General features: G+C 43.8%; 1 long non-coding RNA gene across 1 annotated transcript; it reads right to left on the reverse strand.

The window, feature by feature from the left end:
- Window positions 1–1,059: 1,059 nt before the first annotated feature.
- On the reverse strand, window positions 1,060–2,152 carry LOC134072770 (uncharacterized). The gene is made up of 2 exons (XR_009937199.1): window positions 2,096–2,152; window positions 1,060–2,004 (listed from the first exon to the last, which is right to left on the reverse strand). It is a non-coding gene; the product is annotated as an uncharacterized LOC134072770 (long non-coding RNA).
- Between the last annotated feature and the right edge of the window lie 10,199 nt (window positions 2,153–12,351).

A 12,351-nucleotide genomic window follows, 5' to 3' on the forward strand; every position in this document is an offset into this window, starting at 1 on the left:
ACGAAATGCCTCCCTACGTACGTCCAAAAACTTTGAACCTGGATTAAGGCGAATCAATTGTTTTAATTCCCTACGCAACATTTTGTCTCTAACATTTTCTACAAACTGATCGCGAAGAACAGAATCAGGATTAGAAATAGCTGTTGAATTTTTTCGCTGACAAATTTCCATTAAAGCCATTAAAGAATGGGAAAACTCACGCAACGTTTCTCCCTCACGCTGACGGCAGTGGAAAAATTTTTGCTGGGCCTCGATGTAAGAGTGTGCACAGCCAAAGGTCTCCAATAACACTGTGAAAATCGTTTCAGGGTCAGCCCTATCAGCCGCTGGACGAAGTTTAATCTCCATCTTAGCCTCCCCCTCCAGAAGATCATACACAAAATAAGCCTGTTCCCTTAAGGACATATGTCTAGCCTGTAAGCATTTGCGAACCTCTTCAACCCATTCTTCCACAGGAGGACATTCTGGACCTGGGCTGCCAGAAAATTTAGGATATTTACGTTCTCTTGGCACATAAACATACCTCATACCAGCTGAACCTGGCACTGTCCGACTTGGCTCTCCCTGATCTGGATCCACTGGGGGCGCTACATTTCCCTGTCGAAGTCTTTCGTTATCTGTTTGAAGCTGTTTGACCTGTTCGGTTAAAAGCCTGACCTGATCTTCCATGACCTGTAATATTTGAGCCGAACACAACAAGAGACAGAAAAGACAGGGTTAAGTGTTAAGCACAAACCACGTATTGCATACAGCGTCGTCCTGGATGTTTCCCCCCCGCCACTGTTTTTCCTGTAATCAATATTGCCTAAGTTATTGCCACACACAAACACACAAAACCAAAAACCATGTACGATAATCAAAACAAACAGATTACACACAAAAACATATCAGAAATTTTACACCAGTCCCAATTGATCCTGCCACCGACTACGCCAAATGTGACCCCTAGGGGGCGCCCAAATTCCCAATTTGTATAATTACACTAGAAAACCCAAACAGTTTTTCCCTTTTAAAGCTATAGGCAGGTTGTCCAATGAAGGAACAAGAATGGGACTGATGTAATCAAAAATATACTTTTATTAAAACACTGAAGACACAATAAATACAACCATGCAGTCAGGGCAGGCAAATATTCTATGTTGGTGGCAGTGACAAGGCTCTCCAATAAATAAGTCACAGCAAAATATGATCACAGTGAATAAAGTCAATAGTTTGCGTGTAAATGCACACACTCAAACACTGCAAAGAGACTCCACACCAAATAGGCCGTACACGCACACGGCGTTTCACACTGCACACAGGTGGACACTACAAAAGGAACACTGCCCCCCTAAGAGAAATATTGCACAATGCCCGAGGCCAATTAACAATGGTTGCATAACATACAGACAAAAAAAGAAAGAAAGACACAGACAAATAAACAAACCAACAAACGGTACAACTAGCAAGCTAAACTTAGCAGGCCTTCCCCCTAAGCCCACCAAGCTCCAGGTCAGGACACGTTGTGGCACATATATTCAAGGCAAATACAAACTAAAGGAATGATTAACCCCAGGAAAAACAGTGGCTAGTTGGACAGACGAAGTAATCCTCAGTTGAAGCCAGCCTACAGTAGATTTATTAGATGTTATAAAGCCCAGGGAGTTTAACAGTGTGGGTGACTAGCTGAACACACTCTCACCAGCGTCAGCGTTGCCTGTTGCTGCAAACCAGTGTGGAATCGCTAACGTTACTTGCTATAATGCAAGCAACGTGAAGATTAACAGTGTGGATAACTAGCTGAGCCAGTGTCGGCGTGTTGCTGCAAACCAGTGTGGAATCGCTAACGTTACTTGCTATAATGCAAGCAACGTGAAGATTAACAGTGTGGATAACTTAGCTGAGCCAACGTCGGCGTGTTGCTGCAAACCCGTGTGGAAGCACTACTCGCTATACTGCGAGCAACAGACCTACAAACTGTGTGCACCATTTACTGGTCACCACATGCACAGACACCAGGCCGAGCTACAAACAAACAAAGAGCCGTGTTAAGCGCTACTCAATGGGAAAGAGTTTAGCGTTAAAAACCCATAGACGTAACATTCCAAAAACTCACGTTCTCCTGGCCGCACAGCTCAACTCCAAGGTTCACCCTTCGGATACACACCACACTATTGTCTACCTGTCCACGTCCCGAACACATTTAAAAGAAAGCGCCACTCAAACCACCTGACCAAGTAATCAGCGCCAGTGGGCCGGCCTTCATGTTACTCTTCCGGTCTCACCCGCTACACTATAGAGGGTTTACAAAACGCTTTTACACACCTCTTTTGTAGGGACAGGTGCGTCGGAATAGGTTACCCGGTTAAACCCGAAAAGAGAATCCCGCACATCGTCCACCACGCATGCAAACATCCACCCACCCACCCACAATTACATGTAGATGTAATGTCTTTCCAAATTTAAGCCCATCTTATGCGGAAAGTTGAGACTGCAACATGATAAAAATCAATGGATAAAACGGCACACTTCCAGATTGCAAAAGACGCACCGGCCACCGCTGTGACCTCGTGCCAAATGTTGTTATTGGTTTATTACGTAGCCTAGCCTACAAGCAGGCGTTATGAAAAATTGAGTGAGAGGGATAATTTGTTAACTTCACGCAAAAAAGATCTTCTTGGAATGAGATGGCTAACTGTAGTAGCGTAGTCCACTGTCTTTAGCCTAATTTAAAGATGCCTCTTTTTTTTTTGTTTAACCGACTAGCGACAACTTTGGTCGGCTAACGTGGATACGGTCAACCATCGGTCAAACAGTCACCGGTTAACATCCCTAGTAGGGAGGCGTAGGGAGGCGATGTAATGTAATTAAAATCGTTAAAATCATTGGACTTCCACTCTAGAAACACCACCCCAAGAAGGCCCGAACCACGAGCCCAATCCAAATACAATGCCGCAACGTAGCCCTCCCCTCCGCCATCCACTCCCAGCATTCCCACCCCCCCCGTCCCCCCATCCCACAAAACGCACAACCGTGCACAGCTGATCAGACCACATGCCCCAGCCAGACCGCCAATATACGCCCACGCAGAGCCACTGCCAAATGGAGGCGACGGAAGGCCCCCCGCGGACGAGCGACGCCACCCGCGAGCGGACCCCGACCGGCCCAGAGCACCCAGCCACACCACCCGGGCGCGCAGCTCAGACACGACGCGCAAACCCACCCGGGGAAGGCCCATGACCGAAATGGCGCGAATGAACAAAACGCCCGCATGCGCAGTGAATGAACAAATGCCCGCACGCGCAACAGACAGCACGCGGGACCCTCCCCCCCAAGCTACAGTACACTATAGAGGACAGGACAGGGAGAGAAGGAAAGAGGGAGAGTTGAGAGAGACAGAGGGAGAGGGGAGAAGAGGAGTTGTACGGCATGCCACATAAGAAGTCCATGACAGCGCAATGCTAAAGCAGCATAACTAAGGCATGGTGGAGGGTGGTCAGCACCAGCTCAGGTGTGGTCAGTAGCCACCATGGGACGCATTGACTGGGGCACCAGTCACACAAGCCCAAAGCAGAGGTGGTCCGTTCCAGTAAGACCCTGAGGTGGTTGAAGTTCCACACTGCACCATACCTAAATATATGTATGCTACTTTTGCTGACCAATACACGAACCTAAAACCGAGAAACGGACAAATATTATTTAATTATATTAGGGCTGCACGCTCCTGCTGATGATGTGTGGGTGTGTGCGCGCACTGTGCACTCTTCCATATCCCCAAGCCTCATGGGCTCATAAAATAGCCTTTCAGCTACAGTGGGTACGGTGAGAAGGTTGAGAATGCACCTTCTCCCGCGGGACTCCCGAAGAGATCCCGCAGGCTGTCAAGCCGATTTTTTCGAGGCTAAGGCAATGTACCCAAACAACCACCAGGTGGCAGAAAGTTTCATCCCGCATTTCAGCTGCATTTAATGATGAAGACCGCATATCCGTCAATAGTCGACTCCTTAATCTCATTTAATCATTAAAATGAAGGTGATGACTGGCGAAATTAATCAAACGACGTTTCAATAAACCATTGTTGAAATTGACAGTTGAAATGGTTATAGAAAATCGCCTACAGCCTAACGCCGACACAGCTGATTCTTTGATTGATTCTAAGCTGTTTTGATGTAGGGGATGGGTAAACTGGCGCGCTACAAACATGCTACCAATCAAATGTAATATTAGTAGGACTAGCCTACTTAGACACTTTAGTCATAGGCAACGTTGCCATGTTAATTTGGGCTAGAAGTGCTTGCTTGTGGTGGCGCTCCTGTCCGCTGCTTCTCCCGATTGGAAATACATAAGTTTAGAGCGAACGTTTCAACTATGTTTGCCATGGTAGACAAAAACACTCAAATAAAACAATAGCCTAAAAAATAACTGCATGCGTAATGGACACGGCTCTATATCCTTAATAATTTTTGAGGTTCGCCATTTGGTAATATGACCTATCCTTACTGACAATAATTTAGATTGAGCACAACTAAAGTTGCACGAAGGCAAAATACAGTCCTAAAAGCCTATTCTATATTAGCCTGGTCCTAACCATCCCATAATACTACCATTTCATTTCGTATTATGGTCTGGCATTTCTTTGCTCTGAAGCGCTTGCAGGAAGCGGGAAGTAACGCCCAGTTCTGGTTTGAATTGATTGGACAGCTCTCACCCAATCGGCGATAGTTACTCATAACAACATAGCGCAGGCGTTTAACGTCATCGTCACGAGCGCCCTCCCCCTTTCGCCCCCACCAACCCGTCTCTTCGTTTATTGGCTGCTTTCTGGAGGGGGGGCGTTCTGTTACAATTCTACCGAGCAGAATGCTCCACAGAGGAGCACGGCCAGACTCGTAGTGGAGGCAATCCTTGGCCGGAAGTACGTGGATGGCTCGCGAGGCTAATTCTATATAGCCTGGCCAATATTGTAGATGTGCAAAAGCAGCATTTGCGTGCGTGCTTGCCGTTGAGGTGTAGCCTACAAAAATGAGCATAATATCTGATTATTAAAGTATGGCTATAGGATATAGGCTAGAGAAGAGTTGGTTTAAAATTCAAGTGTAGTAAAAAAGTTTGTGCACATCCCCGGTCAAGGTGCAGAACAAGAGTAAATCATAAAAAAAATGGAAAAAGGTTCGCACACTTGAAATCCTTCGTTTTTGATTTGATTTCATTTTCTTTAGCACAAAGGAATGACGTTTCGACCGTGTGGTCTTCTTCAGATTAAAATTCAAGTACGTGCGCTATTTAACCCCTCGAGACCGACTGCAGTCTGCTGACACAGCCAGACGACTCTCCCAACCCATTCATTCGTTTTGGGCGATATAACCCATTCATTCGTTTTGTGCGTATATAGATTCCTGCATGCTGTATTACCGTGACCCTTAGCCTACCTTGTGGATGTTTTCTTCTCATTGGAATACAGCAGGACAGGATGCCTTTTATCTAACAAACGCAAAAGCTGAGATTGTTGGAAGGACTAGGCTACTCAACAAACTTGTTTTTCGTTTCTGGGAGATCTCGTTATCATTTTGGATTGTCGGATTTTTATGCTTATTGTTTGGACTTATGGACAATGAACTTTGAGGGGTTGTTGTTAGTGCTTTACAAAGCTTTGTGTTAAGTGTCGGTCCTCCTATCCTTCAGCTCACTGCGCTATGCAGTTGCGCATAGTGGCCACGAAGTCATTAACTGGTTACGACACAATACATGATATTTGTGTTTTTCGTTTCTTAGATTTAATGCATGTTTGACATGTAAACAGGCCTTCAGTCCGTTAACTTAAGGGGTCTACTCTTCTGAGATGCCCCTCGCTCATTTGTCCTAATCGAAACTTCATGCAATGCAGTGTGAGTGTTGCATCATCTGAGCTATCACTTTCACTTGTGTCCTGCCTTTCATGCACATTGTGCGAACGGTGGTATGAATCCCGCTTCTTTTCTCTCTTTACATCCCCATGTTCTTTGCTTCCCTGATTCAATGGTTTTTTCCACGGCATGCTCTTGCAATATGTCCTACTTTACCGCAAGCATGACATTTCTCTTGTTTGAATTTACAGTCTGCTGCATTATGTCTGGTTCCCTTGCATCTATAGCATTCATTCCCTGTTTCTTTGAAAACACTAGAATCCGGTGTGCCTTTCTTTGTTTTAATGAACTTCACTGACGCACTTGATTTTGCAGGTCCTGGGCATTTTTATTTGCAGTCTCTACTGCTACAGCAATGGACAGCGCTTTGTCAAACGTTAACTGTTTCTGACAGGAGACGTCTCTGAATACGCTCATCATTGATCCCGCACACGAGCCTGTCCCTCAACATTTGCCCTAGCTTGTCCCCGTAGTTGCAATCCTGCGCCAGTCTGCGCAGCTTTGCTACATATCTGCTCCAAAACAGATTCTTCTGATTTCCGAGTGCGCAAATCAAATTTGTATCGTTGCACAATTTCACTAGGCTTTGGATGAAAGTGATTTTTTAACAGTGTCACTAGTTGATGGTAAGTTTTGTCCTTTGGCTTATCTGGGCTTACAAGGCATCAAACTGTATGTGACGGGCCCAACGACACTTATGAGCATGGCTCTTTGCCTATCTCCGTCGTCAATCTGATTTGCCTCAAAAAACTGATCCATTGTTTCACAGTATTCCTCCCACGTCTGATTTTTTTACATCAAACGCCGCTAGTGTGCCAATAGTAGTCATCCTTTCTCCGTTATTTCTCCCTCCTTCTTACCAGTTCAAGACGTTGCTTCTTCCTTACTTTGCTAGGTGCTAGCAATCCCACACAGCACTCAGATCCGAGTTGCAATTCAATCTTCCAGCAACCACCTCAGCGGTTAGAATCCTCATCGCCAGAAAGATGTGGTATCTTAGTAAACAGGTTGTCCACAATATAATCTCTTTGATAGTTTATTAGCAGTCTTGGTACTAAACAAACACTTCAGGCTAAACCCTGCTTCCGAACTTTAGCTGAAGCATACTTCTTCTACCCTAGCTTAACAGTAACCGAGCACCATATCTAACGTTGGAGCGCCCTCTACTGGCCGACTCTTAAATCATTCTAAACACAGTTACTAATACTAGGATATCACACCATGCTAGCAGGGGACTTTCTCCTTTCAACCAACATTTTGCTGTCTGGAAGTAATTACACTAAAGTTGCCCTTATGTTCAAATTCATGAACATGGGAATGGTCAACCCAAACACATTTTTCACAGTACAAGACACTTACTGTGTGGATACAGTAAGAGAGTACTGGGAAGAGAAGAGGTGCGAGGCCATCAACCGCCTTCAGGGAAAAGATGTTGTGGTTTTTGGTATGTATGTTGAATTTTATGTTGTCGTATTTGTGTAAATGTGATGTTTTGTGACACAAAGGTTCGCACACACCATTCTCAGCCTCTTATACAAGTTATTTTATTTCTTTTTTTTTACATCTGTTTGGTTGTTTGTTTGCTTTTTGAAGGGGATGGCAGAAATGACTCGCCTGGCCATAGTGCTCAGTAGCACGATCTGATATCACCAAGTAATTAATAGTCCAGGATCAATGTGTAAGTTGTTCGTCCAGGGTCAATGTCATTTCCAACCAATCAGGGGTCATGTGTGATTGATGATGTCATTTAGAGTGCGACGTGACAATTTCAAACGGAAAGCCCGCTCAGAATGTCAGAAGAACTAGCAAGGAGAGGTGCTACTGCATGTGCACATATCGTGTTCCTGACTGTTGGCGCGAAGTAGTGGCATATTCAAAGAAACAGGTAAGACTATTTCTCGAAAAAATTTATATCCTATGTGCCATCTCCACTGAATTTCCCTGTTTTAATCACTTTTAGTACTATGTAAATTTGTAGGGGTAAGCAAATTGTGACCCTGTAAAGCGGAACCAGTCGTTTCGGTAAAATGTATTAAATTAAGTTATTGTGCTCACGTGAACGGCCATAAACTAAGCTTTCCAACGATATGTATATCGAGGGTATTACACAAACTATCGCTAAGATAACCGCATTCAAAGTTGACATGGTTCTCCTGTCACGATATGCCAGAAGAGGAGAAATCACCTTTTTAAGCGGCGCGTGCACAACGGGAATGACAGCAAACGTATTGAATCTTCGCCGGGTTTAACAGTCAAAACGTATGTTTTTCCGTGAAATGCGTTCACGATATGAAACTGTAGACTGTATACAGTCGAATTATGCAAAAACGTGAAATTCAACATTTTAACCCGGAAGTTTGTTATTGTTGATTTTCTCAAAATAACGTTGTGCGCAAAACTGATTTCGCTATGAATGGTCACAATTGTGTGTTCGATATGATCAGTCATTAGCTGCTAGCTGCTACACGTTACTGTTAGCCAGCATGAAACGGCTAAGAGGGCTTTTTTCCCGTTTCAGTATGTTCAAGAATAACACAATGACGTTAGGACAGTGCAGCGTAGCCTATTTGTATAACATAAAAGCCTACGTTCTTTATTTTATCTGTAATGATTTGTGCATAAAATTGACCATATGTCAGCAAAGATTTCAAACCAGTTAGAACAGAAAGCGTTTGCTAATCACCGGTAGCAGTGCTAAACAGTGATGCTACAGAAGTGTTCAGCTATTTTCCGTACATCACACTCTCGCTTTCTTAATAATTACGTTTTGATTCAGGAATATTGTTCATAACCAGTACAGGCAAACACGCACTCACTTGCCTCATATTAAGTAATAAGTATTAATCCAGGATTATTGTTCGTAACCGGTCCAGGACAAACACACATTCACTTGCCTCTGATTAAAGGGATATTCCGCCATTTTTGGAAATACGCTCATTTTCCACCTCCCCTCGAGCAAAACAATCGATATTTACCTTGTTCCCGTTCATCCAGCCATTCTGTCAGCCTAGCATAGATCATTGAATCGGATTAGACCATTAGCTTCTCGCCTGCTAGCTTCATGTTTAAAAGTGACTAAGATTTCTGGTAATTTTCCCATTTAAAACGTGTCTCCTCTCAGGTTGGAAAGTGCAATAAGACCAACTGAAAATGAAACCTGGTGTTTTTCTAGGCTGATTTGACATGGAACTACACTCTCATCTGGCGTAATAATCAAGGCAACTTGCAAACTACTGGCACTACTACTGCTTGTTGTCTATGGGGACTATTTTCAGATGCTGCGTACGATATCACTGCGCCTATGGTACGTTTGCAAGTTGCCTTGATTATTACGCCAGATGAGAGTGTAGTTCCATCCAATCCATTTTTTGTTCATCTTCTGGCCTACCTCTAGATCGTCCAGGAACTACCGGTTCATTTATAGAGTCCAGCCAAAATTTTGATCGGCAGTCCTGATGGTATCGAGCTTCAGCTTATACCAGATCAATGCAGTTAATGACCCTGCATCTCACATCTTCTGACAATGCATCATTTCGTTTAGCACAGACTGAAAGTACATGGTCTTTATATTGCAGTCATGACCTGACCGACATCTTTGTCAATCCCACCTATGCAGTATCTCCCACAATACATACATTGTTTCTTCCAGTCAAATAAATCTTTCTGTGCTCTGGTAAGTTTCCTTGTCTTTCCATTACTGCTGTCAGTGGTCCTTAACTTACGTTTCATACTCAATATGGTGTTGCCCGCTATTTTTTGGCAATTTCTGTGTATATAAACGCTGCCATTGTCTTCCAGTTTTGCTGTTAAAAATGTTCCAAGTCTGTTGTTGCCTATTGCACTGCTATAGTCAATCAGCTTTTGCAAACCAGTGTTACAAGATGACAGCTCACCTCCACATTGCAGATAACACAAAGATCTGCGCATATGCCAGGTTCCTCTTCAGGTGCTGTCTCATCATCCATGGCAGTGAAAATAATGAATCAAGACAGTACTGAGCATAACTAAATACTTGATATTCATCCCAGGAGGAAATATTGCTTCTTACAAGTCTCAGCTTTCAGAAACAATATTTAGAATGTTGTCAATGACTGCACTGTAGCTGGTCTGATTAAAATATCAGTATAAATCAGTATAAATGTCCTATCCTGTGCTATCCTAATACTTTGTAAGAAATGTGATTTGTATTTGTGATATTAATCACCCCTAGGTGATTTACTTACTAAATTATGTTATTGATATCTACCATCAAAATCTTCCAAAACTGGAAGACATTGCAGTCTTCAGGGTCACAGAAATTGCCAGGAGAAAGTGGACAAAACCCTGTCCATGAAGGGAAACGTAGCAAGGGCCACAGTTAGCAGTCATACTAAGTTATGGAAAGTCACAACAGCACAGAAAGCTGGAGCACTGCTTGTACTGTGGAAAGGACTGCATGGGCAATATCGAAAGAGATATTGGTCAGGTCATGACTAGCCTGGCATAGCCCTCCGTAAGCTTCCGCTCAATTTTCATTTCCCTTCACCATTACATATGGGTCTGATCCCATTGAACTTGATTTCTCAGGATGCATTCCGACCGGACCAATCAGCGAACGGGGGGGATGGGGGGGGGGGGCGGGTTCTAACGATGACGTCGTCGAGCATATGCGCATTAAAGTCTCTATAGCTGTCACAACCAAACGTTAGCGATTGGGTAAAATCAGGCCCAATCATTTCAAACTTCTACAGAGTTCACGCCTCCTGACTGAAATCGATTCTGAATGGAGTAGGTCCAGACCCTCTGTACGGTATTAGTACGAGGGTTTGGTATGACCAGGCTAGGTCATGACTATGCTAGTGGAAGTATTTCACTGTTATGTAACTGTTCAGCACATTTGCCTACAGTAATTGCAATCAGATTCTTTATTCTTATATACAAAGGAGGGGTATTAAACTCATTGTGCTGCAGATAGGGACTCCCCAGGTCAAAAACAACCAAGTCTATGTTGTACATGTTGTAGTTTAGATCCATTTACATGTTGTAATTACATTTACAGTATTCAGTAATTGAATTGAACATGATTATGGTTATGGTTATGCTATTTAGCAGACGCCTTTGTCCAAGTGATTAGCATGTTGATTAGCATATCTCCACCGTCTATAACCTTGTGTCGGGGATGACCCTGAGTCCCTAAGTTCATCTAACTTGTATAGACAATAGATGTACTAGAGTTAATGAAGATCCATCAGTCTGCTTCGGAGATATGAACCAAATACTGCATGTGAGTCATGTGTGTGACCCCTTGTAACCTTGACCTTTGACCTCAAGACCTAAATTGTGTTTCCAGCTCTTTGACAACTTGTAGTGGGTAACCACACCAAGTTTGAAGAATATCTTTCAATTGGCTTAGGAGATATCAGCTATTTTCAAGATGTGGTACCATACGTTTTTGGCCCAAAAGTCATAGTACCATGCTCCATTCAAAGCCCTATAGTTTTTTTTTCGGTACAAATCTGCGCTGTAGGCACCAAAAATTCTTAATCTACAGAAAATTATGATTAAAATGATACCATTTCACTATATTTACTTCCACCTTTGACCCTTTTCTAGGCTAATTCGCTCAGACTAGTAGCCCTCCATATGATTTCGAGTTCTTCCGGTAGCCCTCATCCCCAAAAAGGTTGGAGACTCCTGGTCTAGAGCTTTCCAGTATATGCGGGTCGTGGATCTTGTGCTTGCAGACAGCAAAGGGCGACACTCACCATTAAACCTCCTGTTGAACAGCGTTTCACAACACAAGCCGGGAGAGGCGGGACTCTGGACAACCCAACAGCGACCAACAGCAATCCAGCGCAGAAGAGAAGCGGGGAACACGGTCGCCACCAGCGGAGAGGGAAGCAGAGAACCAAGGCAGCCACCAGCAGAGCGAGGAGCAGAGGAGCACAGCAGCCACCAGCAAAGCGAGGAGCAGGAGCACAGCAGACAACAGCAGAGCGAGGAACAGGAACACAGCAGACACCAGCAAAGCGAGGAGCAGGAGCACAGTAGACAATAATCCAGCAACGGGTCACAACAATAAAACAATCACGGCCCAAAAGTAAAACGGGGCACCTAAAGCCTACCTTACATTGCCAGACTTTGCAAAGATTTGGAAAAGATTTTTGAAAAACTACAGTCTCAGACCCTCTCACATCTAGAGACAATTCATTGAGTTTTTAGTCACAGGCCAGTCTCAGATTAGGATTTTGCAAAGACTGTGGGTCACTATTTACAAGACTGCTGCTAGATTCCTTCAAATTATTTCCATCGTGCAATAGGCTACACGTCATCATTCACAGGAAATCACATGATAGCCTACTCATATCAAAGTAATTCTTTCGCGTTTCTGCAGCATTGTTTGATGTGTGACATCACTAACAGATATAGAGTTGTTCTGTCACGTAGAACAGCCGACTAATAAATTATAAGAAATGAAACAACAAATAAT

This window comes from Sardina pilchardus, chromosome 24 (genome assembly GCF_963854185.1).
Source record: "Sardina pilchardus chromosome 24, fSarPil1.1, whole genome shotgun sequence".
Lineage (NCBI taxonomy): Eukaryota > Metazoa > Chordata > Actinopteri > Clupeiformes > Clupeidae > Sardina > Sardina pilchardus.